The 24439-nt window shown below is 40.4% G+C and overlaps 1 pseudogene; it reads right to left on the bottom strand.

Annotated features, from left to right (window-relative positions):
- Positions 1-22522: 22522 nt before the first annotated feature.
- On the bottom strand, positions 22523-23298 carry LOC143379229 (14-3-3 protein zeta/delta pseudogene; annotated as a pseudogene).
- Positions 23299-24439: the final 1141 nt, after the last annotated feature.

Here is a 24439-nt window from a genome sequence, read left to right as displayed (position 1 = left end):
GGACATGAGCAAGACCTTCCTTGCCCCCAGGAGAGCCCACAGTCTGGTGGAGGAGGCCAGTGGAAACACTAGCCAGGGCAGATACTCAGGGCCTCGCTGGGACACTTACCATTTCTGGGACAGCACACTGTCCTTCCCATTCATCCTCTGGAGACATGGAGTGAATGGTACCTCCTCAATCAAAGTTTCGTTTCCAGATTTGATGTTCCCATGTCATCTTGCGGGTGCCACAGTGGCATCACTTACCTGACTCCTCTACTGACTGGTGACTTCCTAAGGGCAGGGCCTGGGCCTGACTTACCTCAGGGCTTTTACCCCGAAGCCTAGTGCTTACCAGGTGGAAGCTCTCAATAAAGCTAGCTGGGTGAGAATGGTCGACTGTTAAAAGCCAGAATAGTTCAGGGGGGCAAGTTCTGATCACAGTGAGGGAAGCCCTATGTGATGGATGGGCAGCACAGGCAGAACTGTGGGAAGAAGGAGCCGAGAACCTCTCACGTACTCACTCATTCTTCTGTTTCTATGCCTAAAGCTCTTCCTTCCCAGCACTTTTCTGTCCAAACCTGGGAGGGATTTGGGATGGGTTCTTATCACTGATGCCATTTCCCTTTCACAATTGGAGGAGTTCGGCTGCTTGTGCACGAAAACTGTGCTTCCCACCACCATGCAGCTGGGCTCCTTCTGCAGTGTGGAAAGGCTTTGTCCTCTCTGTGTCACTCAAGATGTAACTGGAGCCTGAGGTTGGGTGGTTTGTGCAAGCTCATGTCGCTGGTAAGAGCACAGGTCATCTGACTTCTAGGGCAATTGTGTTTTTCTTTCTTTCTCTTTTTCCTGCAAGTCTCTGAAGCTCTTTGAGCAGTAATTGAAGACATCAGCTTTAGCCTTCTCCAGGGAGTGAGTCAACTTCCCCACTATTTCACATTGACGTAAATGTCAGTTTATGGGTTTATCAGACGTCGTCTTAGAAATGAACACGGCAGTGCTGAAGGTGAAGGGAAGGAGGAGATGAAATCCCCAGGGGATAAAATCACTTCCTTCCACCCCTCTACTCCTTACCTGGGGCAGTGCCCTGGACTCTCAGTGGGAGAGTCCCAAATCTTGTCAGGGCCCTAGAGAAGTGCCTTCCTTTTCTGAAAGTTCAATGTCATTTAACTGTGCTAAATACCAACTAATTCTGTATTTCTTTTTGCTACAGACTCTATGACAAACCCATTAGTAGCTTATTAGCCTGGAAGGAGCCGAGTTGATTCTAATTAAGGAAAATTAGTTTGGAGCTTCAACCAATACCGGGAGTGATCCTTGCCCAGCCTAACAAGAGCTTGATAAATGCCACAGCACAATTGGCAAATTCTGGCAATCAGAAGCAATGAAACCATTAATGGCTTTCAATAATTCAGTCAAAAAAGGTCACACGTTAGTCAGGGATGGGGTGAGCAGAGAGAGGATGTAGAAGTTAAAGAACAGTCTCATCAGGGATCCAATAAATTTGTCAGATATGGGGAAAGGAAACAAAAGTGATGTTCAAGATGGAGCTCCAGAGCAACTATCCTGCCAAATGTTAAAGAAGATTTGCTCCTGATAACCTTTATGACCTTGGGTCCCTTACTTTTGAGATAGAAATGTTTGATAAGTTTGGATGCACTGTGAAAGGTATAAAAAAGATTTGAAAAGCTCCTATTTTTTTCTTAATCATGGTACCTCTTCTTTGATTCTTGCAATAATTCTATGAGATAAGTGAAGGCAGTTAAGTCTACAATAGCTTAGGGAGTGGAGCTACTTAAAGACAGGACAACTACTAGGTAATTGTACAGTCTTTGAAGTCCACTTCCGGTCTGCGGTTCTGACGCTATAAATTTAGATCCAAGAACCTGTGGAATAAGAGGACATTGTCCTTGGTTCAATCGGGTTCTACATAGTTTAATACAAGCAAGTCACCCCTCTTCATAAACATCAATATATCCCATTTCACCCGAAGGGATCATCCCTTCTTTTCAGGCTGGTTAGTACCTTGGGGAGACTTGTAGAACTTGTGAGACTAAGGCCTTTTTTTTTTTTTTTTAAACGATTTCCATTTAAATTTATATACAGTAAACTTGAGGGGGATGTGCGTGTATGTCTATGTGTGTTCTGTTTCTTGTCTGCTTGCCCAATAGTACAATCTCCATCACATTTTACAGATGCAATAGATTCTTGAAGGCAACCTGTCAGATCAAATAAATGCTACAGAAAACACGTCCATGTAAGGTGAGGCATATCACTGAAGCCTGGAGCAAAAGGATCTGCTAACTAATAACAGGGAGTAGATATTCTGTCTGCATAAGCCCTTTCTAGGAGATTTAGGAATCAGAAAAGGAATGACATTTTGCAAATAATTTTGAGGCTTATTTATTCCTGTTTATGTAGATTTTTAAGGCTGTTTCCCTCAGGCTGATTTTCACAAATGCTAATGACTCCCAGATTTATATGTTCATATCTTCAGCCCATGCTTGTCTTTCTGACTCTATCATATGTACCCAGCTGTCTAGTCCACAGCTCCACTTAATGCCTAGAAGTCATCTCAGATTTCACTGGCACAAAGCTGAGCAGATTCCAAAGCCCCCTTCCCTTAAAAAAACAAACCCTATCAAAAAAACAAACAAACAAATCGCACTTACTCCCTATAGCCTTCCCTGTTTGGGTAGATGACAATTTTATTTACTCACTTGCTTAGGCCAAAGCTTTGGCATTGTATTTAACTTCTGATTTACTCTCATGTCTCTTGTTTGATCTTTCAGCACATCCTATAAGCTTGATGTTCAAAATATAGTATTTGGAATCTTTTTAGTTCTTTATATATCATGGAAAGTAGTGCTCTATCTGATGTGTGTGTAGTAAAGATGTAGGCTCTTTCTTCATATTACTGATCATTCCCTTTGCTGAGAAGAAGCTTTTTAGTTTGACTCCATCTCATTTATTGATTCTTGATTTTATTTCTTGCTCTTCAGGAGTCTGGTTAAGGAAGTCAGGACCTAATCTGACATGATTAAGATTTGGGCCTACTTTTTCTTCTATTAGGAGCAGGGTCTCTGGTTTAATTCCTAGGTCCTTGATCCACTTTGAGTTGAGCTTTGTGCATGGTGAGAGATAGTGATTTAATTTCATTTTGCTGCATATGGATTTTCAGTTTTCCTAGCACCATTTGTTGAAGAGGCCAACTTTTCTCCAGTATGTGTTCAGTGCCTTTGTCTAGGATGAGATAGCTGTATTTATGTGGGTTTGTCTCTGTGTCTTCTATTCTGTACCAATGGTCTACATGTCTATTTTGGTACCAATACCATGCCATTTTTGTTACTATAGCTCTGTGATATAGTTTATGGTTTGGTATTGTGATGCCTCCTGCTTCAATCTTCTTACTTAGTATTGCTTTGCTATTCTGGATCTCTTATTTTTACAAATGAAGTTCATGATTACTTTTTCTATTTCTATGAGGAATCATTATTGGGAATTTAATTGGAATTGCATTAAATCTTTAAAAAAATTCATAAATGTAATTTATCACATGAATGGACTAAAGAACAAAACTGATATGATTATTTCAATGGCTACAAGAAAAGCATTGAATAATATTTAACATATGTTTTGATTGAATAAATCTTATTAAATTAAAAAAGGCAAAACATTTCTTTATGTGAAGGTGTAAAAATCTACAAAAATCTTCAACTAAATAGCATGTTTCTAAGCATTCCCTTTGAAGTCAGGAAGGAGACAAGAATGATTATTATTGCTTTGACTCAACATTACAGTGAAGGTTCTAGTCAGTACAATAAGACAAATAAGGAGAGAAAGAGGGCGGGAGGTGGTGGGGAGGAAAGAAGGAAGGGAGAAATGCTGTTTATTCTGTTTTCCTTCAACATGAGCCCAGCAGGGTGTTTGCTTATGTAATTCTATTGCTAAGTGAACCAATAGATGAGGAGTGTAAGCTCTGTAGGCAGGGATTTCACTTTTGTATCTCCAATTCTTAGAAGAACCAACTACGTCATCTGCAAAGTAAAAATGTGGGGCTCCTTATTTTAAAACATCTTAACGTTTTCAAGATGGGGTAAGCAGAGCATTAAACTCATTGTAGATGACCCTCTGCAACTGTGTAGGTATCAAGTGTATGAGACCAGCCCTGTCTAGAAACGGCATGGTAAGTACTCGAAAAATAATTGCTAAGTGAAAAACATAAATGATCTTACCTCATCATCTCAGTGTCCATGAAGCAGTGGGTGCAAATGAAGCTCAGAGACTTGCCCAGTCGAGGATTCTAGGTTGAATTAAAGGGAGTGAATTGGTGATTCAGGACCCCCAGGGTTCATTTTCTGAAATTATTCATCTCCCCATATCACCCCCAGATTTTCTCCAAGGCCTTAAGTAGATGGTGAAGGTGGCAAAGTTTCTCTTGTTATTGATTATAGGAAAAAAAATTCTTCTGACCTTGAACTACTGTAGTTTTTCAAATTGATATCAAATTAGTTTTATTAAGTCACTGACTTATTTCTGTTCCCTTGACCTCCAGGAATTTCAAGCTAAATATGATTCCCAAACTCAAATATTATGAAAACTATGATGCTCGTTATAAATTCCCTTTCTGCCTCAATGCTAAATGCTTTGCTGTTAAATTTTAAATTTAGTAGTTTTGTGCCATACGTTAAAAATATTGCACATTTTAAAATTATTTCTAGAATGTGATGGAGTATGGATTATTGTGAACCTGAAGTTTTCTAGAGGAGCTGCATCTGTATTAAAGATGCTACTCAGACTGCTTGCCCTTGTCTGTGGAGAGATGGAATATTATTTGGGCTTTCTTAGGCCCTTCAATAGCCATTTATCTTAACATTTGGATTTGGCTTAGCATTCTCATGACTATTATGTAAACTTCTTGGAAAGAATCACTTGCTTAGCTGACTTCCAGCCTTTACCAAGTCTAAAGATCAGAATGCTGCAAGATAACATCTGAACCCTTGGACATTCCCCTTGCTGAAGCCAGGCTACCTGATGCTCCTGCCAGTGCAATTGGTAAAGAGATTGATTTAGGACTTTCTTCTGTTCTTTGATCATAAAAGTTCACATAACCTCTTCCACAGCGGAGCATGTCATTCAGGATAACTTGAATCCATGTTTCCAGGTCATGGCCAGTCAAATTTGGTGCAGAATAAACCATTTTTTAAACATTTCCTTTAAAGCAGAGTTGTTATTTTGTGTGGGCATGATCAATGAAAAAAACTTAGACCAACTTGCCTATTTCAGTTTGCAGGCCTAAGTCACGTGGAAAAAAAGTCACAAAAGGTAACTGGAACCCAGTGTATCAGCGTGGTAGGGCCGCCATAACAAAACACTACAGACTGGGTGGTTCAAACTACACAGTTCTGCAGGCAGAAGTCCAAGGTGCTGGTGGAGTTGGCCTCTCCTGAGAGATGTTGGGGGCTTACTGTATCCTCACAAATTCTTCTCTCTGTGACCTGGCATCTCTGGTGTCTCTTCCTCTAATCAGGATACCAGTCCCATTGGACCAGGACCTTCCTTATGATCTCATTTAACCTTCATTATCTTTTTAAAGGCTCCTACATAAAAGAATAGTCACAATGGGGTGGACTTAAATTTATATTAAATACGAATTTTGTGGGGGACACAATTCAGTCTGTAACACCAAGTCTAATTGAATTCTTAGGAAATAATCAGAAAGGAAACTGTCTGGAAGCCAAGATTTTGCTTTCTGTATGGCCAAGGACAGAGTATAGCCAAAGTAAAGAATCTACCCATTGTTTTATTTTGGTGGCTGTTCAGGTTGCTTGACTGATTGCAGGTGATGCACTTGCCCATGTTTTGCTCTTCCTGATCTCTCCTTATCTTTCAAACTATAATTGTCTCTCAGTAAGAATTTGACTTACGGAATTTAATCCACCCTTTGCATTGACTTAGATTCCCACTCTCTGTACCATGTTCTGCTTGCTTTTCCTTAAGATTTTCTGTCTCATTTTACACTTGAAAAGAGAGTGTGTTATGTCTTGCTCATCACTGATATTTTAAGTTGGTAATTATCTTTTATTATTTGCTCCTCTGATTGGCCCTTTTGCACATTGATTTCAGCTTTCCACTTAGATGGTCTCTGAGCTTGGAAGCTCCCTAGCCTGGAGAAATTGAACCACTCCCCCAAATTTGCACAAGGGTTTTCCAGTCCCATCTCTGATCCTATTTCTTCATCTCTAAATGTAAAAAATGTAGTTAAATTTCTACATTCTGATTCACAGTTTTGCATTTAGAGCATTGGAGGGGGCACATGGCAAGCTCTTGTGGATGTCATCTCCTGTCCTTTCATCATCTTCTTGGTAACATCATTGCTTGGTATGCAGTAGGCATCCACCCTACTGATGGATTATAACTGAGGCTGGGAGAGGGCCCAAGAGTTGTAGCTCCTAGTTCCTTGTTTACGAGGCTGTGTTCTCTGTCATCATCTTTTTGACAATTGTTCCTGTTGGAATGATCCAAACTAACTGGTTGGAAAGCTGGCCTCAGCCCTTACCAACTCCACCAGGCTAAGCTGGTGATTCATCTTCCTGAGTTTCTTTTAGTGCAATTATAAGGGGGCTTCCCATGCATGCCATTAGTGACTATAGCTCTAAACTCAATGTCTTGTTTGCTTTGCCGACCTTAATGTTTCTCTCCTAGCCTGCTTCCCCTAGGTGCCCTTGGCACACTGGTGTCCACAAAGAAAGCTTGCTGAGGGTCATCTAATTCAGGGGACAGAAAAATCGATGCAAGAACAGGGGGGATGCAATTTCCTTAAAAACTCCAACTCTGAGCACCACACTGCCCTGTCTTTGAGGGGCCTGTGCAGTTCCTGTGCCCTAGGTTGCCCTTGCTTCTCACTCTCAGGTTTGGCTGGCTACTCTGGGTTTCTCTTGCTCGAATTCTTTCTGGTGGAATCAAAGGAATTGGCATCAGAGGACAGCCATGGCTGCCCCTGTGACAGACCCTTGCCCTGTAACACTATCAGCATGTTTTAGGTGTGCTTAAATGAGCCATTATAGGTGACAAAAATAAGAAAAGGAAATCCACAGAGGTGTGTATGGGTGGAGTATGATTATGTAGAGCTCAAACCATATGAAAGCAGAGCTTCCCAGACTAGTGTGGCTAAAATTTTCCACTTTTACTCTATCACTTCTTTTTTTCTATAACCCATTACTTTAACTGTGAGAAATGATTATTATTATATCACTTTAAACCATACAACATTTTAAAAGATTAAAAGTTTGCCTTAAACTCACATGTAGTAGGTTCTCAATTATTTCTCTTTTCTTTCCCTATAATCTAAGAACACAAATAGTTTAGTTTGTTTCTACTTAATGTTACATTATAAGCACATTGCCACGTGTCTGTAGTCTTCAAGGGTCTTGTGGCTGCAGAACATAACCCGAAGTTGTTGTATTCAGTCACTCTTCTGTGAGCATTTTGCTTTTTTTTTTTTTTTTGGTTTTTTCCCTACCATGATTGCTTTAGCATAAATGTGTTTATGTATTTTTTTCCATTTTGGGCTTTAAAAACTATTGGTTTGGGAATAAATTGCCAAGGTTGGATTTAGTGGATCAGAGCACAGAATTTTGATGGCTTCTGGCAGATCTGCCCTTCTCATTGGCTGCCATGAGTCCTACACACTCCCCATGGGCACCTGACCCTTGAGGTTGAGTCTCTCTCCTTGTTATTTGCCAGTGTGCACCCCATAATCCACTGGAACAGTTCTCTGCTGACCCCAGCTCATGCTGTGTTCAGTGTTCTGAAATTCATTCTTGCTTCTGTTCCCTTTGTCTTGCTGTACCCACTCACACTTCTCAAACAGGCCCTCTCCCTCCTTGTCTGCTCCTCATTCTCCTGTTCAAACTCCTAATGTAGAACTAACCTTCATCATGCAAATCAGCACTTCATCATGTTCTAGAATTTTCCCCTATGCTAGTTTTCTTCTCCTCCACCATATTTAAAAAAAATCATTAGAAATTTGTTTCTTTTTAGATATACATGACAGTAGAGTGTATTTTGGACATATGGTGCATACATGGAGAATAACTTATTCTAATTAGGATCCCATTCTCGTGGTTGTACATGAGGTGGAGTTTCACTGTGATGTATTCATAAATGAACATAGGAAATTTATGTCTGATTCATTCCACTGTCTTTCCTGTTCCCACCCACTCCCTTCCCTTCATTCCCCTTTGTGTAATGCCCTGAAGTTTTATTCTCTCCTACCCACATTATGTGTTAGCATCCACATATCAGAGAGGAAATTTGACCTTTGGTTTTTGAGGATTGGCTTATTTTATTTGGCATGATAGTCTCCAGATCCATCCATTTGCCAGCAAATGTCATAAAGTCATTCTTCTGTATAGCTAAGCAATACAATACTTCGTTGTGTATATATGCCACAATTTCTTTTTCCATTCATCTGTTGAAGGACACCTAGGTTGGTTCCATAGTTTAGCTGCTGTGAATTAAACTGCTGTAAACATTTATATGACTGTATCACTGTAGTATGCTGACTTTAAGTCCTTTGGATATATACCAAGGATTAGGACAACTGAACCGAATAGTGGTTCTATTCCTAGTTTTTTTTTTTTTGAGGAATCCCCATATTGTTTTCCAGAGTGGTTTTACAATTTGCAGTCCCACCAGCAATGTATGAATACACTTTTCCCCCCATATCATCACCAACATTTATTGTTTCTTGTATTCTTGATAATTGACATTCCGACTGGAGTGAGATGGAATCTCACTGTAGTTTTAATTTGCATTTCTCTGATTGCTAGAGATGTCAAACATTTTTTCATATGTTTGTAGACCATTCATATTTCTTCTTCTGTGAAGTGTCTGTTCAGTTCCTTTGCCCATTTATCGATTGGGTAATGTGTGTGTGTGTGTGTGTGTGTGTGTGTGTGTGTGTGTGTTGTTTTTTTTTTTTTGGTGTTAAGCTTTTTGAGTTCTTTCCACATGCTGGAGATTAATGCTCTTTCTCAGGTGCAGATTGTAAAGATTTTCTTCCATTCAATAGGCTCTCTCTTCATGTTTTTAATTTTTCCTTTCCTTTGAAGAAGCTTTTTAGTTTGATATTGTCCCATTTATCCTCAATTATATTTTAAAACCCTGGTGAGATTAAGGGCTGTGGATTACATAGGTTTACAGCCTTACATACCAGAGGTGATGAGCCCACTTCCAAGACTCCATACATAGTTGTTCATCATCAGTAAGTAGTTTTTGATTCTAATTTATTTCTTCTATTAGTCCCGTGAGCTCTCCCTTCAAAATCCTGTACTAGGCTTCATTTTTATTCCAGCAGGTGAAAGGGAAGGGAGTTGGATCTTGAGGGCATGATTTAATTGCTCTGAAGGTGATGAATTGCATAGAAGTTGTAAATAAGAACAGAAAAATTTTCTGGAACACATAAGCAGAGGGAAATTTAATTCAAACATAGGACATAATGTTGATGAATATCAGCAATTATTGATTGTCATAAATAGTGTTATGTAACATCCTAAAACTCAGTTAGCTTAAAATCATAACCACATGTCAGCTCACAATTATGAGGTCAGCACTTTAGGCTGATGGGTCTCCTGGTTCAGCTGAGTTTAGATACAAGCCTGGGTTTCAAAGGACTGTTGATTGCTCAGGTATCCTGTATCTGTTGCTCCTACATCTTGAGTATATTCTTCTGTTAAGGAAAAAAAAAGGTAGGAGTAGCAAGTAGTATGTTCCAATACACCAGAATTTTCTCAAGTCTCTGCTTGCCTCGTTTCTAAGGTCCTATCAAAGTTAAAGCAAGTCCTACAGCTCTGCTAAGTCAAGCGTTGGGCATCTCACCAGCCCACACCTGGAGGAGTGGAAGCCACACTATGAGGAATGTGAAGAAGTAGTGACTGAGACCATGCACTTGTCTTGGGGTGGCCTTCGAGGAGAGTGGGATTTAGAGGCAGAGGAGGTAAGGAATGAGTAAAGATTGAACTGAGTGCCTTGGGACGTGGGAGTGCAAGGGCGCCATGGAGGAGCGTGCAGCTCCTTAACAACTGCTTTTGCTTCATCATCAGCCCCATGACACAGAGAAAGGTCAGGTATGCTCTTCACCCCTGTCCAAGAGGGAACGAAGGCTTGGTGTGTTGTGGCCCAGCCACTCAGTGCTGGAGTCCAGCGAGAACAGGAGTCTGCCTGCTGGGCAGAGGCCGTCCAGGGATGGCAGTGCAGGGGCAGCTGCTGCCTCACCTTCTTCTTGATCTCTCTCTGTCTCATCTGACTCATGAAGGTGACCAGATAGAGGTCTTTTCTCTCTGAGGAATGGGAGTGAAGGCCCGGAACTCCCCGCTGTGTTCAAGAAGCACAGCATATTCAATATGGTTTAGACCATGGCATTTGGTATAAAGGAAAGCAATATGACCTTCATGTTATTGACATGATCGTGAGCATGGCCAGGTGACTCTGCAAGCATTTCCTAAGTGAACACTGGGCTCTAGGCATTGTGAGAGGTTCTAGGTCTATAGAGATGAGCATGGAAATGTGTGGTCTTCGTAGAACTCACTTATAGTAGCGGTGATAGGAACATAAATTGATCATTACAATGTGGTGTTATGATAGCGATGTATACAGGGTGTTGTAAGTGCCAGCTCCATTGAAAGCAGAGTCAGATGCAGGGCTAACGTTTGGGAGAACAGGAGGAGAGACTCTCTGGGCAGAGGTGATAATGGATGAAAGTAGATATGTCCTCTCAGAGAGATCTCTGAGAGTGCTAGAGGTGTCCAGCACATGGGAGCATCATGGATGAATAAATGTCCCCTGGCATTTCAAAGCGCCAAGGGTTGGGCCAGCACAGGAGTCAGAAGCAGGGGCTCCAGTGGAGTTGGGAAAGGCCACCTCTCTTTCCATTAGACTCTCAGCTTTCCAAGGGATATGGTTTGCCATTCAGCTTCCATGGTGGGCAGCATTCGTCACTGGTGCTTGCTAACATCTTTTTATGTCTTCCCTACAATTTGGTCATTTCCCGTCTAATGAGTCATTTGGTTATTACCCATAATTCCCACTTCTGCTTCATTGTGACTCTATGACTCACACCAAGGCAGAAGCACATAACTTAGGCTCTTCCAATGGGACGTACTAGATGAGAGTGGACTGGGAAGTGTGCGCCTTGAGGAGGTGGCCATCCTCCAGGGCACAGGCTCTCCTGGGAGCCTGGGGCCCGGTATTTGGCTCTGCAGAGGTGGACATGGTAGAGGCTCCCAGTACCAGAACCTGGCAGTCTGGGCCATCAAGAGAGATGTGGGAACTACCAGCCTCAATCACTGACTTATAGAATTGTGACAGAAGAGCCCCTCCTTGTGACCAGACACTGTTCCTGGCTTTCTGGCAGACTACAATGCTCCTACATAATATCCTTAAATAAATAAATTCCTTTTCTGCTCGAACTATGTTTTTTTTTTTTTTCCAGCTAAAAACATTGACAAATCACATGGTAAAAGACCAAGCACAAGAAAATGGACAAAGATATTGTCCTATATTTGCTCCTTATACCAACCTCTGCATCAGCCTGGGTAGGTCTGCAGCCTCAGTGGAAGATCTTTGAGCTTCTGTGAGAGCCGATCTATATGAGTACCATGGGGTTTGGCCACATATGAGTAGAGTCAGGCCAGAAGTGGTGGGGACAGAGTCCAAAACTGTAAGGCTTGTACCAGCAAACTCCAGTTGGAAAATTAATGGGAGGAAAGAAAAACTGAGATTCAGTATTCTTATTGGGTAGAAGGAAGAGGGAGATGGTTAAAACTGAGTCTGAAGGAACCTGGGGATATTCTGGGGTGGAGGAGAGAGGGCAGGCAGGGCTAGGAGAAGCTGGTCACTGAAAATACACCTGCCTCATTTCCTCATGTCTCTGGGGAACGCAGGAGTGGATCTCCCCGTGGGGTTGTGGTTTCAAGCGAAGGCAGGCAGCTGCAGTCACATGTCTCACTTTATCCTGGGATGACTGTACACAGGCTTGTGTCTCAAGACCTTGCTCTACCTCTCTGGTTTCTGGCCCCCTCACGGCCTTTTCTCTTGTCAGAATGTGGATAGAAGACAAGCATGTCAATTGTATTATGGGCAGCGCAGTGATGGACCTGTGTTCTCTGCATTTGAAATCAAATCAGAGTCAAATCAGATCACAGAGGAACAGAGAAACTCATTTAGGCCCTGGTTTTGCTTGGCTGTTTCCATCACTTTCAGTCTGTGAAGAAGGAAACTGGTTCAGGCAGGCTTGGGTGTGGTGGGGAGAATAGAGGCTAAGGATGGAGTCCCGGGACAGCCTCCCCTTCCCACCCCACATACAGGCTCATAAATAACACTAGAGCATCCATCCAGTCCCCAGGAATACCTGTTCCTCTGTTTTGTGTCTCCAGCGTACGAGACTTGAGAGAGAAGGTGGGGCATGTTTTTTTTGGTAATGTTAGGAATGTAATTCAAAATGGTCCCTCCTGCTGGATGATCTGCAATCCTAGTGTCAGAGGCTTCCTGCCCTGTGCTGGAGGTTTGTCAGCCTTTGGAGAACCCAGGCTTAGACCCACATGCCAGGGAGAAAGGAATTCTGGGCAGGAGGTAACGGGACAGAGCATGTTTGTGGGGAGGAAAAAGGAGGAGAAAAAAGGAGTTGAGTCATCCAAAGACTAACTTGGTCTTGTCCACAGTCTTGGCCAGGAATGGCTCCCAGTCCAGACACTGCTGGAATTGTGACTTTCTAAAATGGTGTTTGGGTTACGAGAAGAGAAAGCTAGTCTGTTACCGTCTGGTCTATGAAATTCACACTCTAAGATTTACAAGTTCTGTGTGAAGACAATCCTCTCTTTTCTTTGCTAATTGTGAATTTTTTTTTAATCCTGATTTCTTTTCAACTATATATATATATATGTATATATATATAAAACTTTATACAAGAGGGAATTACATATTTCTTATTCACATAGCATCCCTGGGCACAGAGTGGACATTCAATAAATACATAAGCAATATACATGAACTGCTGGATTTTTTCCATCTCTAGCACTCAGGAGGAAAAGCAGTTCTGAAGCTTCACCACCCATTGTGGCAAGTAACACTTCCTTTGCTTTGTTCTTAAAAAAGAAATTGGTATTACAAAATTCAAAGAATAGCTGATTGGATTCTATATTTCAATATTTTTCTTCCCCATTTTTTATTTTTAAAATAGTGAAATTGTTTTATCAAAGGAAGTTTTACTTGGAACTTTAATGTTTAAAACATACATAAGCCAGGCTGCTTAGTCCACAGTGGGGTGGGCTCCCTGTCACTTCCTCCATAGGGCAGAGAGTGTCGGAATCCCAGTACCCCTGGGAACAGGAGCCCCCTGGTCCTTCCAGCTCCAATTCTCTCTGCTGTTTCCTTTTACAGAACACCCACGGGTGTCTAGAGAGATGCATTCACCTTCTCCCTCATGGTAGAGTTTTTGCACTCCTCAAAATGCTTCTTGAGAATCTAACCCTATTCTTTAAAATGCTTCATCTCTATGTAGAAAGGAAATTTTAGTCAGTTAACCTGATCTTAAAATATGGCCATAGGGTTTTTTTTTTTTTTCTGGATAGGTAGAAACTGGATAGACCTAATTTCTTTTTAGAATAAGTTTAAGTTCATAGGAAGATTGTACAGAGATTTCCCACATGCTTCCTGCTCCACTTGCCCAGCCTGCCCTGCTGTCAAGGCCCCTGCCAGATTGGTGCTTCCCTTACGGTTGCAGAACCTACACCGACATGTCCTTGTCACTCCAAAGTCCATAGGTGACATCAGGGTTCCAGCTTGGCATCGCACCTTCTGTGGGTTTGGACAAATGTAGAACGAAATGTTTCCATTGTTACAATATTATGCAGGGTAGTTTCACTGCCTTAAAAATCCTCGGTGCTCCTGTCCTTCCCTCCCTCCCCTTAATCTCAGGCAACCAATGATTGTTTTATAATGTCCGTAGTTTTGCCCTTTCAAAATGTCATGGGCTGGATTCACACAGTATGTGCAATTTTCAGATTGTCTTCTTTCACTTAGTAAAATGCATTTACATTTCCCCCAAGTCTTTTTATGACTGGATAGCTAACATCTTTTAGCTCTGAATAATATTTGATTGTGAGATGTACCATCCATTTACCTACTGAAAGACATCTTGGTTGCTTCCCGGTTTTGACAATTATTAATAAACACCCACATGCAGGTTTTTGTGTAGATTGTGTTGACATACGTTTTCAATTCATTGGTGTGACTACCAAGGTGTGTGATTGATGGATTGTATAAGAGTATGCTCAGTTTTTTCCATATTTAAAAAATTTATTTTTAAATTTTTTTATTCTGATTTGTTATATATGACAGTAGAATGTGTTACAATTCATATTACACGTATAGAGCACAATTTTCATATCTCTGGTTGTATACAAAGTATATTTACACCACTTGTGTCTTCATATGTGTACTTAGGGTAATGATGTCCATCTCATTCCACCATCATTTCTAACCCCATGTCCCTTCCCTTCCCCTCCCACCCCTTTGCCCTATTAGAGTTCATCTATTTCTCTCATGCTCCCCGTCACTACCCCACTATGAAACAGCCTGATGCTGGTTGTTTTAATGAATCATAATAGCCATCATTTATCAGGGGGTTAGTATGTGCCCAATACTCTTAAAACACTTCATGAACTAGATTTATTTTTAAGGCATGTTTTTTGAGATATAATTTATATGTGGTACAATTTGCCCTATTTAGTTTTATAGTTATATGAATTTTGACAACACAAATATAAAAAATGACTATATATATATATATATATATATATATATATATATATATATGGATATATAGTACTACAGTCAAGATACAGAATGTTACCTTGTTCTCCTTTAACCCAATGGATTACCATCATAATTTGCAAAGAAAATAATTGTTAGTAAGATATTTCATGTTCATTTTGTTTGTCCAAGTAATTCTTCGGAATCTAATGTCTATTTAACACATAGCACACTTCAATTCAGACTAGACACATTTCAAATGCTCAGTAGCTTCATGTAACCAATGGCTGCCATATAGGCTCCATTCTCCATCTGAATTTTAAAGGCCATAAGAAAGAAAAATAAGATTACCTATAAAGGAAGACCAATTTGGATCTCAGCAGATTTTTCAACCCAGACTCTCAAAGTCAGGAGATCTAGGAACAACATATACCAAGCTCTAAAAGATAATAGATGCCAACTAAGAATCTTATATCCAGCAAATTAAGCTTCAAATTTGATGATGAAATAAAAACCTTCCATGATAAAAAAAAAAAACTAAAAGAATTTACAGCAAGAAAACCTGCACTACAGCACATTCTTGGCAAAATGTTCCTCGAGGAGGAAATGAAAAACAACAATGAAAATCTGCAAAGGGAAGAACTACAATAAAGGAAAAGTCAACCAAAGGAGAAACCAAGTCAAGCTAAATATCAAAAATAAGCAAAAATGACCGGTAATACAATTCATGTCTCTTTCAACCCTTTTTGATAAATTTTTACACATAAGAATTTTAGGGGGATAGTAGAGGATAGGAAAGGTAGCAGAATACAACAGTTACTAATATGGCATTATGTAAAATTGTGGATGTGTAACCGATGTGATTCTGCAATCTGTATTTGGGGTAAAAATGGGAGTTCATAACCCACTTGAATCAAATGTATGAAATATGATATGTCAAGAGCTTTGTAATGTTTTGAACAACCAATAAAAAAAATAAAAATTAAAAAAAGAATTTTAACTACAATATCATCTAAGTTTTCAGGTTTTTGTTTATTTTGTATTTTTTGTTTTCCATTTCTCTTCACAAAGTTACACCAATATTCTCTTTAAAAGTTTTAGCATTCTCACCATATTTTTTATTGATGCACTATTGTTGTACATAATGGTGGCAGTCGTTGTTATATAATCACACATGCCCACAATATAACAATGGAATTTGGTCAATATTATTCCCCAGTATTTCCCCTTTCCCTGTCCCTCTACCCCAGTCCCTTTCTCCTATTCTACTTATCTCCCTTAGATTTTCATGAGAATGTTCAGTTGTCTAAGAAGGTACCTGCTGCTGCCTACAGTGGCTGTGCCACTTTTAAGTTCTCACCAGCAGTGAATGAGAGTCCATGCCCCACATCCTTGTGAGCATTTGGTGGTCAGGTATTAGATTTCCACCATTCTAATAGGTGTGTAGTGGTATCTAATTTTTATTTTATTTTGAAATTTCCTAGTAATGTGACATTGAGAATCTTCTCAGATGCTTATTGTCATCTGTGTTTTTCTTTGGTAAGGTGTCTGTTCAGATCTTTTGCCCATTTTTTAAATTTGGTTCATGCTTTTTCTTATTGTTGAGTTGTAATAATTCTGTATGTAATTTGGATAACAGTTACTTATTAGATGTCTTTTGAGAGTATTTTTCTCAGTTCGTGGCTTGTCTTTTCATTCTCTTGACGTTGTTTTTGCAAAGTATAATTCAAAAATTTGTATCCAATATTGTCAGTTGTTTTCCTTGAAATGAGGAAATATCTACTATTCTCCCTACTGCTTTGTCTGTCATTATTTACTGTAAAAATAATGCTCTGTTGAAAGAGTGATTTGTTCAGTTTGAAATTCAAACAATTGCCCCAAACAACTTTCCTTGAAACAACTAGTGCATATTGGCATATAGCTGAGTGTGCTTCTCATGTGATCACACAGAGTAGGGGAATGAAGGGAAGGGAGGTGTGATGGGAATGAATTGGATGTAACTTTCCTATGTTCATATACGAATATACCCCACATCACATACAACCACAAGAATGGGATCCTATTTAGAATAAGTTCTACTCTATGGATATATATGTCAAAATGCACTCTACTGTCATGTATATCTAAAAACAACAGCAATAAAAAGTCAGAAAGGTCGAGACTTGATAGCAGCCTAGGATCCTAGCAAGGAAGTTCTCATGGAACCAGCAATCCTGTGATTTTTGACCAGAGTTTGAACTGTGTCTCATGCAGTCCATCCAGTGTCCATTCTGAAGGCAGGAGGTAAGTGTGGCCCCTGTTACTGCATTGCAAAAACAGGCTTCTTTGTCTGTGGAAATCCTATTCATCAAACTTCAGATATGTTTTAAAGTGCCTCCATTTCTTCCTCTGATTTCTAGCTCTCATTTTTTTTTTCCCTCTGCACTTTGACTTGTTTCTTACACTTGGTCTGCTAGGCTATTAAATTAGGTCTCAGTGGAGCTGGCCATTCTCTTCTTTAATTCATATACTAAATGTAAAAAATCATAGCATTTTTTCTGGAGGAAAATTCAGTTAGACAGGAGGAGTAAGTTCTAGTGTTTTATAGGATAGTAAGTTGACTATAGTTTACAACAAACTATTATATATTTTAGAGGAGAGGAGTTTGAAGCCTTGGAGCACATAACAAGGATGAGATGAACATGCTAATTTGATCATGGCCGAATATTGTATACAAGTGTGAGTCATCACACCACCCCATTAACGCACACGATGATTATGTGTCAATCAAAAAGAAAAAGTTACAGAGGGCAAGACTGCAGAAAGCAAAAAGCATGTTTTGGTGAGCCCCTGGAAGTCTCTTTCTGTTGTATTTTGTACTTTTCTTTGGTCTCCTTGTTATTCTCTTCTATTCCGGATGCTAATCTTTCTTCCAGAAGTTCTATTTCATTGGGATATGTTCTGGATGCTTCTTCAGTTCTTTATCTCTGGTTGCTGGGCCCTTTTTGACCTCTCTTGCTGTTTTCCTGTTGGCATGCTGGATTAATGTCTCCGTGCTAGAAGGAACATCAAGGCAGATGGGGTGATATGAATAGGGTTCTGAAAATGCAATGTCACACTAGATCAATGATCTCCTTCCCCTTGGATATTTCCTTGCTTATCTTAACCCTTTGGGAAAAAAGAGACTTAAGCAGGTTTGGAGTCAGAGGCTTTGTTTGCAGAGAAAACGAGACTCTGAGTAATGAAGCCCCTGCCTAGCATCCATCAAGGGATTGGAGGCGGAAATGAAGACAGGCCATCAATGTTGTGGTAGCATTATCAGCCATCTGTCAAACTCTTACCCAGAGCTAGGCATTGAGATAAAACGTTCTACTCACATGACTTTAATTAAAGTTTCTTACAAAACTAAGCAGTCAGGTGACTATCACAAAGCACTGGCCCTGTGATGTGGGTACAATTATTATTGCCACTGGTAAATGAAGTGGGTGAGCTCATGCAGGTAAGAAGGGGAGGAACTGAAATTTTAATTCAGGCTTCTCTGTCTTCGAAACCCCTGATTGTATGTAACTACTAAACTCCAGTGTCCTGGCATTTGTTCCTCTCTGGACAGAATGGAAATTGCTCTATTTCTCTGCTACCCCTTAGCACCTTGTTCAGTGGATGGCTTCCACATTTAGAAAAATCCTTTGTATTTCCTTAGCACATGAGGTCAAGGCCACTCCTCCTCATCTCCTGTGCATTCTTCCCAGCACAATAGCCCAGCTATTATTGTTATTTTTAATTACTTTCATATTTAATGCTTAATCAAAGAGACTGGTGGGCTGGATGGTGTTACCAGGTAATAGATTTTACACTTGCTTTTGCTTTGACCTTCACCGCCCCTTGCCCTTCTCACAGCTGATTCACACGCTGCTGTTTCCTTATTACCATGAAATCTGGGGGCAGAGCAACCCTATTTCTGGCTGCCATTAGCATTTTTATTTTGAAGACCATTGTGTGATGGGTGTGGTATCCTGAAAGCATCTCTTTGGGATTCAGGTGGTCTCTGCCGAAGGAGTTTCAGAGCAAGGTCTAATAAAGAGAGAAGAGGTGTGGGTTGACTGAACCAATGAGTAAATTCCAAGTCATCTCATTTTTTTTAACGTTGGTTTGTAGCCAGAATTGTGTCTCTCTGTGGGAGGAGGGTGGAGAAGCAGCTAGGTACATCAGGTATCTGGATGGGGGCCCCACCAGAGGCTGGATGGAAGGAAAAGGTCAGTTTATTCATATGTGTGGGACCAGTCAAGGCCAGGATGCCCTTCAGAATCCAGCTCAGCTGCTCTTAACAAAGAGTCATTCCTCCAATCATCTGGGGAGCTTGTAGGCTTCACCTCTCCAGATTCGATTTCAGAGGGTTGGGATGGGTCCTGGTATGTGGGGTCTGGAGATGCTGAAGCACATTCTGTAGGTGAGCTGGGGTAGCAGCCTCACCACTCAGAGGAGAAAAGGCCTGGGATTTATGGTCTTTTATGTCTGAAGTCAGAGATGCAGAATTGATTAAAAGAGGTGATCCATGTAAAGTGATTAGCATTGGGCTAGTGCTCAGTGAAGGACAATGATGACTGTCACCGGATCAGGAGTGGAGGGTAATCCCAGCACACAAACAGGAAGTGGGGTCAGGAGCACAGAGGGTCAGAGTCAGGTTATGAAGCTAGTCAGAGTCAGGCATGATGGAGAAAGCTGGGGTGTCAGATGTCCAAGTTGGAACAACAGAGAGAGAGAGAGACGGCCCCCCAAGAGTGATCAAGATCCTCCATGCCTGACTCTGCTGCAGGCCCAGCTTTTCCTCTGTGTTCCTGCTTTTAGTTAACTCCTGTGAGTTCAGCCTTACTAGTTTCTTACCTGGTGATGTTATTTCACCAGTACCTTTAAGATCTAGGCATTACAGGAAATCCACTGCCTCGTTTTGCACTGAGGCAGATTTTCTATTTCCAGGGTAACTAACCTGCGTGACTTTCCTTCCTGCCTGGGCCCCCAGTGGACCCTTTCTGGCAACTCTGCACAGAGAAATGAGATGAAGATTGAGTCAGACAAAGGGAGGGAGGTCAAGAAAGAACTCTGCAGTAGGCGGGTGGGGGACTCTCCATGATTAATGACATGCGTCTCTCTTGCCTGACAGAGTCACATCTTTCATTTAGCTCTGAATGACCCCATCACTAAGTTATTTAATTGCTTCACTTGCCAAGCTGAAATAGATTCATCACTGAAGTTTGGAAAATGAGATAACTTGACAAGGAAGCTGTCTTCCCTGTCGGGGAGCCAGCCATGGCATTAAACACGGTAGCGGAGGGCTGGGGTGGACGCCTGGGCTGGCGCTGGCTGACAGTGCTCTCACAGGCCCCAGCTGTGGGCTGAGCTACAAATACATTCAAACATCCTGCCAGGCTCTAAGCGCACATTGAGTCTGCAGTTTTTTTGGTCAAAATGATCATCTTTAAGAATGACAACTATGTTCATTTGCTTACGCCGGAAAATGAAAATTTAAGAATTTTTCTGTAGCAGATTTTTACTGGCTTGCCCCCAAGTGTGACTGAATTCAATTTTCCTTTTGCCCACTGGGAAACACAGTTTCACCACACATGCAGTTCTGCTGAGCTGATACACGTGAAGAAGTATTTTATTTCACTTTCATTGGTGCTTTCCTGATGGCAGTGAGGTTGATCTTCTTTTATATGGTAAATGGACACCGTCATTTCCTCTTTGAATGGCTTGCTTATGTCTTTGGCCTGTTTTTCTACTTGTACTCTTTTTGAATTCTTTTTAGAAATTCTGTAGCTAACCATTGAATATTTCTTCTGGTCCAGCCTTTGACTTTTAACTTTATATGTGGTCTCTATTCTTTTTTTTCCTCCATCATCAATATTTATTGAGCATTTACAGTGTACTAGGCACAATAGAACATACAGAAAACATTGTCCCTTGAGGAGCTTACATTCTAAAAGGGGGAAAAATACAACTCTTTTAAAATGGAATTTTTGTTTGGTGTTTTCTGTAAAGTACTGAGGAAATATTCTGCAGGGTGAGCTTTGGGTATAACTTAGCCCCATCATTATTTAAAGAGAGGAAGAGGAAAGATTTTAAAGGCAGACAATGACAGACCATTCAGGATTGGTAGGGTTTACAGGGAGATAAACACAATCTCATCAACTAAGGAGAGATGTGCTGCAGTAAAGAGGATGTGGGAAATAGTGGGTGCAAGCACAGGAAGCAGGGTGGGTATCTTAGACATTGAGTGGAGCCAGAAAGATCATGCAGCCTTTTCCCAAGTACACGGCCACCAAATAGGAATGGTTGGTGACAAGACAGAAGGCTAAAAAAGAGAGGTAATCTTGTGCACCTGACAAAAGATCAAAATTGAAGGCAAGCCATAGAATATCAAGAAATTCTTAAAAACCAAAATGATTTGGAAGCACAAAACTTTCAGTTAATGCTACCCAATGTCATGATGGGTCAAGAACATTGTGGCTTCCTAAGTTAGAAAATGCCATATACCAAAATTTTGAGTGGAACACAATACTTTTTTCCAATCAATCTCACCCTCTCCCAGAAAACATGGGACACGGTTGAGAATGGTAGTAATGTTAGTAGTATTCTTGTTGTTATAAATTTTGCATTTAAACTTGGTAAAAGCCCACTAGAAGGAATAAGGAATACATTTCCAAGAATGTATAATTTACTTTAGAGAAGTTTCAAAACCAAAAGACTATAATTTACATGAAAAGCTGTAGTTGAAAGTAGTTGAAAAGTCCATTCATAAAACTTTTATTCCATTTACATGAACTTAATACACGGGTTTTTAACAATTATGCTTGGATTGTTCATGAAAATTTCATAAGACATTAAACAAAGCTAGCCATCATCTCAAGTTATTTCCCTGTTAACTATTTTTACAGCACATGCATGTTAGGCAAATATAAAAAAAAAAATCACAGAAGCAAAAAAAAAAAAAACCTAAAAAAAGTTAAATACAAGGGGTTTGTTTTGTTTACTGCTGTGCTTGCTATACATGAAGTAATGGATATCAAGCAATTCATTTTTACTGCATCTTTATTTTTACATTTGTTCTTAAGTGGCCTAAAACATTTAAATACAAATAAAATGTGTAGCAAAAATAATGAAAGCAAACAGCAGGTAACTTTACAAATAATGGAATGTGAACCATTTCTGCCCTTATCCAGAGTAAACTGGGTCAAAACTTCATCTAAAGGAGCACTTCTGCAGCTGTAGTCGAAGATGTGCACACTGAGATTGACTATTCCACAGAAACACATGATTCACACATGTAGGATCCATGGGATATCTATTTCTACCACAGCCTCCTAAGTGCTCCAAGCCTTAAAGTACACACAATAACTACACCTGTGACTGGAACCATTGATCCCTTTTATTCCCCACCATGACAAACCAATATGTAGGCAGTTTTTTTTGCTTAGACACAGAAGCAGTTTTAAAATGGCCCTCGTGAAGCCACAATGTACCTAAAATACTATGCCAAACATTTATAACTCGTATAAAAATTCCACATCCCCATATTGGCCACCTCAAGATGAAAACAGATAACTCCCTAAATGTTAACTGGCTCTACTCCCCTAATATCAAACATAAAAACCACATGGGAAATATAGAAATTCAAATATTAGTAACATAAAGCTGTCATAAATCATAAACAAAAAATTATTTGTGGGACAGCATGGATGACAAACGGTCTACTGTGTAAATTTTAGAATGAGGCAGACAAAAGTTGGAAGGCCAGTTAATTTTTCTCTCCTTTTCCTGCTTCAGCTTCGTCTCCTTGGGTAACTGATGTCCACAATGTCAAGTTGTCTCTCAGTAATTGCATTATTAGCGTGCCGTCTTTGTCTGATTCTTCACTTAATGTATCAAGTTCAGCAATGGCTTCATCAAAAGCTGTATTTGCAAGAGAGCAGGCTTTCTCTGGGGAGTTCAGAATCTCATAATAGAACACAGAGAAGTTAAGGGCCAGACCCAATCTGATAGGATGTGTTGGCTGCATTTCCTTTTTGCTGATTTCAAAAGCTTCTTGGTATGCTTGTTGTGACTGATCCACAGTCCCTTTCTTATCATCACCAGCAGCAACCTCAGCCAAGTAATAGTAATAGTCTCCTTTCATTTTCAAATAGAAGACTTTGCTCTCTGCTTGTGAAGCATTGGGGATCAAGAATTTTTCCAAAGGAGACAGTACATCATTGCAGATGTCTCTTAGCTCAGTCTCAATTTTCTGTCTGTATTCTCGAGCCATCTGCTGCTTTTTCTCAGCACCTACCGTCTTTTGCTCAATACTTGAGATGACTCTCCAAGATGACCTATGGGCTCCTACAACATTTTTATAAGTAACTGAAAGAAGATTTGTCTCCTCATTAGACAATTCAGCTCCTTGCTCACAGACTTCATGCACGCTGCCATGTCATCATACTGCTCAGCCTGCTCGGCCAGTTTGGCCTTCTGCACCAGCTCATTTTTATCCATTACTGGATATTCTGTGTCTGGAGTGGGTGGAGGCGGACGGATAGGGGCTCAGCAGTCTCTGGGCGGCGGCGGCAGCAGCGGCAAGGCTGAGACTCTGTCTGTGGTCTCTATTCCAAAACAGTTTTAAATTCTAATCAAGTCAAATTTATCAGTTTGGGCTGGGGTTGTGGATGAGTGGTAGAGCACTCACCTAGCATGCGTGAGGCCCTGGCTTTAATCCTCAGCACCACATAAAAATAAAATAAAGGTATTGTGTCCACCTATAACAACAACAACAACAACAAAATATATAAATCAATCAATCTGTCTATCTATCTATCTATCTATCTGTCTATCTATCTATCTATCTATCTATCTATCTATCTATCTATCTCAGTCTTTCCCTTTTGGCTTTGGCTTTTTGTGGCTTGGATTTGAAGGCCTCTCAGACTCCTAGAGACATTCTTTTATATTTTCTTGCAATATTTTAAAAATATTGCCTGATATCACCATTTTATTGAGGTTATCCATGTCTCAGGTTATTTTTTTTCCTGAAGTGGTGTGAAGTAGGAATTTAAATTAATTTCCCCTTAGATGCCCAGGCAACACTTGCCCAGACCAGTTAAGACTAGTTCCCTCCCACCCCGTCCTGCCATTGACTGAAATGTCTACCATATACTAAATGCCATGGAAACCCTGTCCTGTTTTCTGGACTTTATGTTCGCTTTCATTATATATTTGTGATTGATTTTCTAGGAAGTGATCTTTTGATCGCAAAAGCTCTAGAATATTTGAGATCTGTAGGGCCAGTTCCACATGTCTTATTCTTTTTCAGATTTTTCTTAGCTCTTCTTGTGACCATAAATTTTAGAATGAGCATGAATTTTGATGATTTTTTTTACATTTTTAAAAAAATTTTTGTGATTCTGGGGATTAAACACAGGGGTACACTACCACTGAGCCCCATCCTCAGCCCTTTTAATTTTTTATCTTAAGTTGCTGAGGCTGGCCTCGAACTGTGATTCTCCTGCCTCAGCCTCCAGCACTATTCTTTAAAGAGACTCACCAGTGGGATTGGCTGGCGACTTGCTGCCCACTGTTGTTTCCTTGCCTCCATCCTCTTCCCAGTTTAATCTTCGTTTTCTTTTCTCTTCCCTTTTTA

This window comes from Callospermophilus lateralis, chromosome 13 (genome assembly GCF_048772815.1).
Source record: "Callospermophilus lateralis isolate mCalLat2 chromosome 13, mCalLat2.hap1, whole genome shotgun sequence".
Classification (NCBI taxonomy): domain Eukaryota; kingdom Metazoa; phylum Chordata; class Mammalia; order Rodentia; family Sciuridae; genus Callospermophilus; species Callospermophilus lateralis.
The sequence above is the reverse complement of the archived record's forward strand: the minus strand, read 5'-3'. Positions and strand labels throughout refer to the sequence as shown.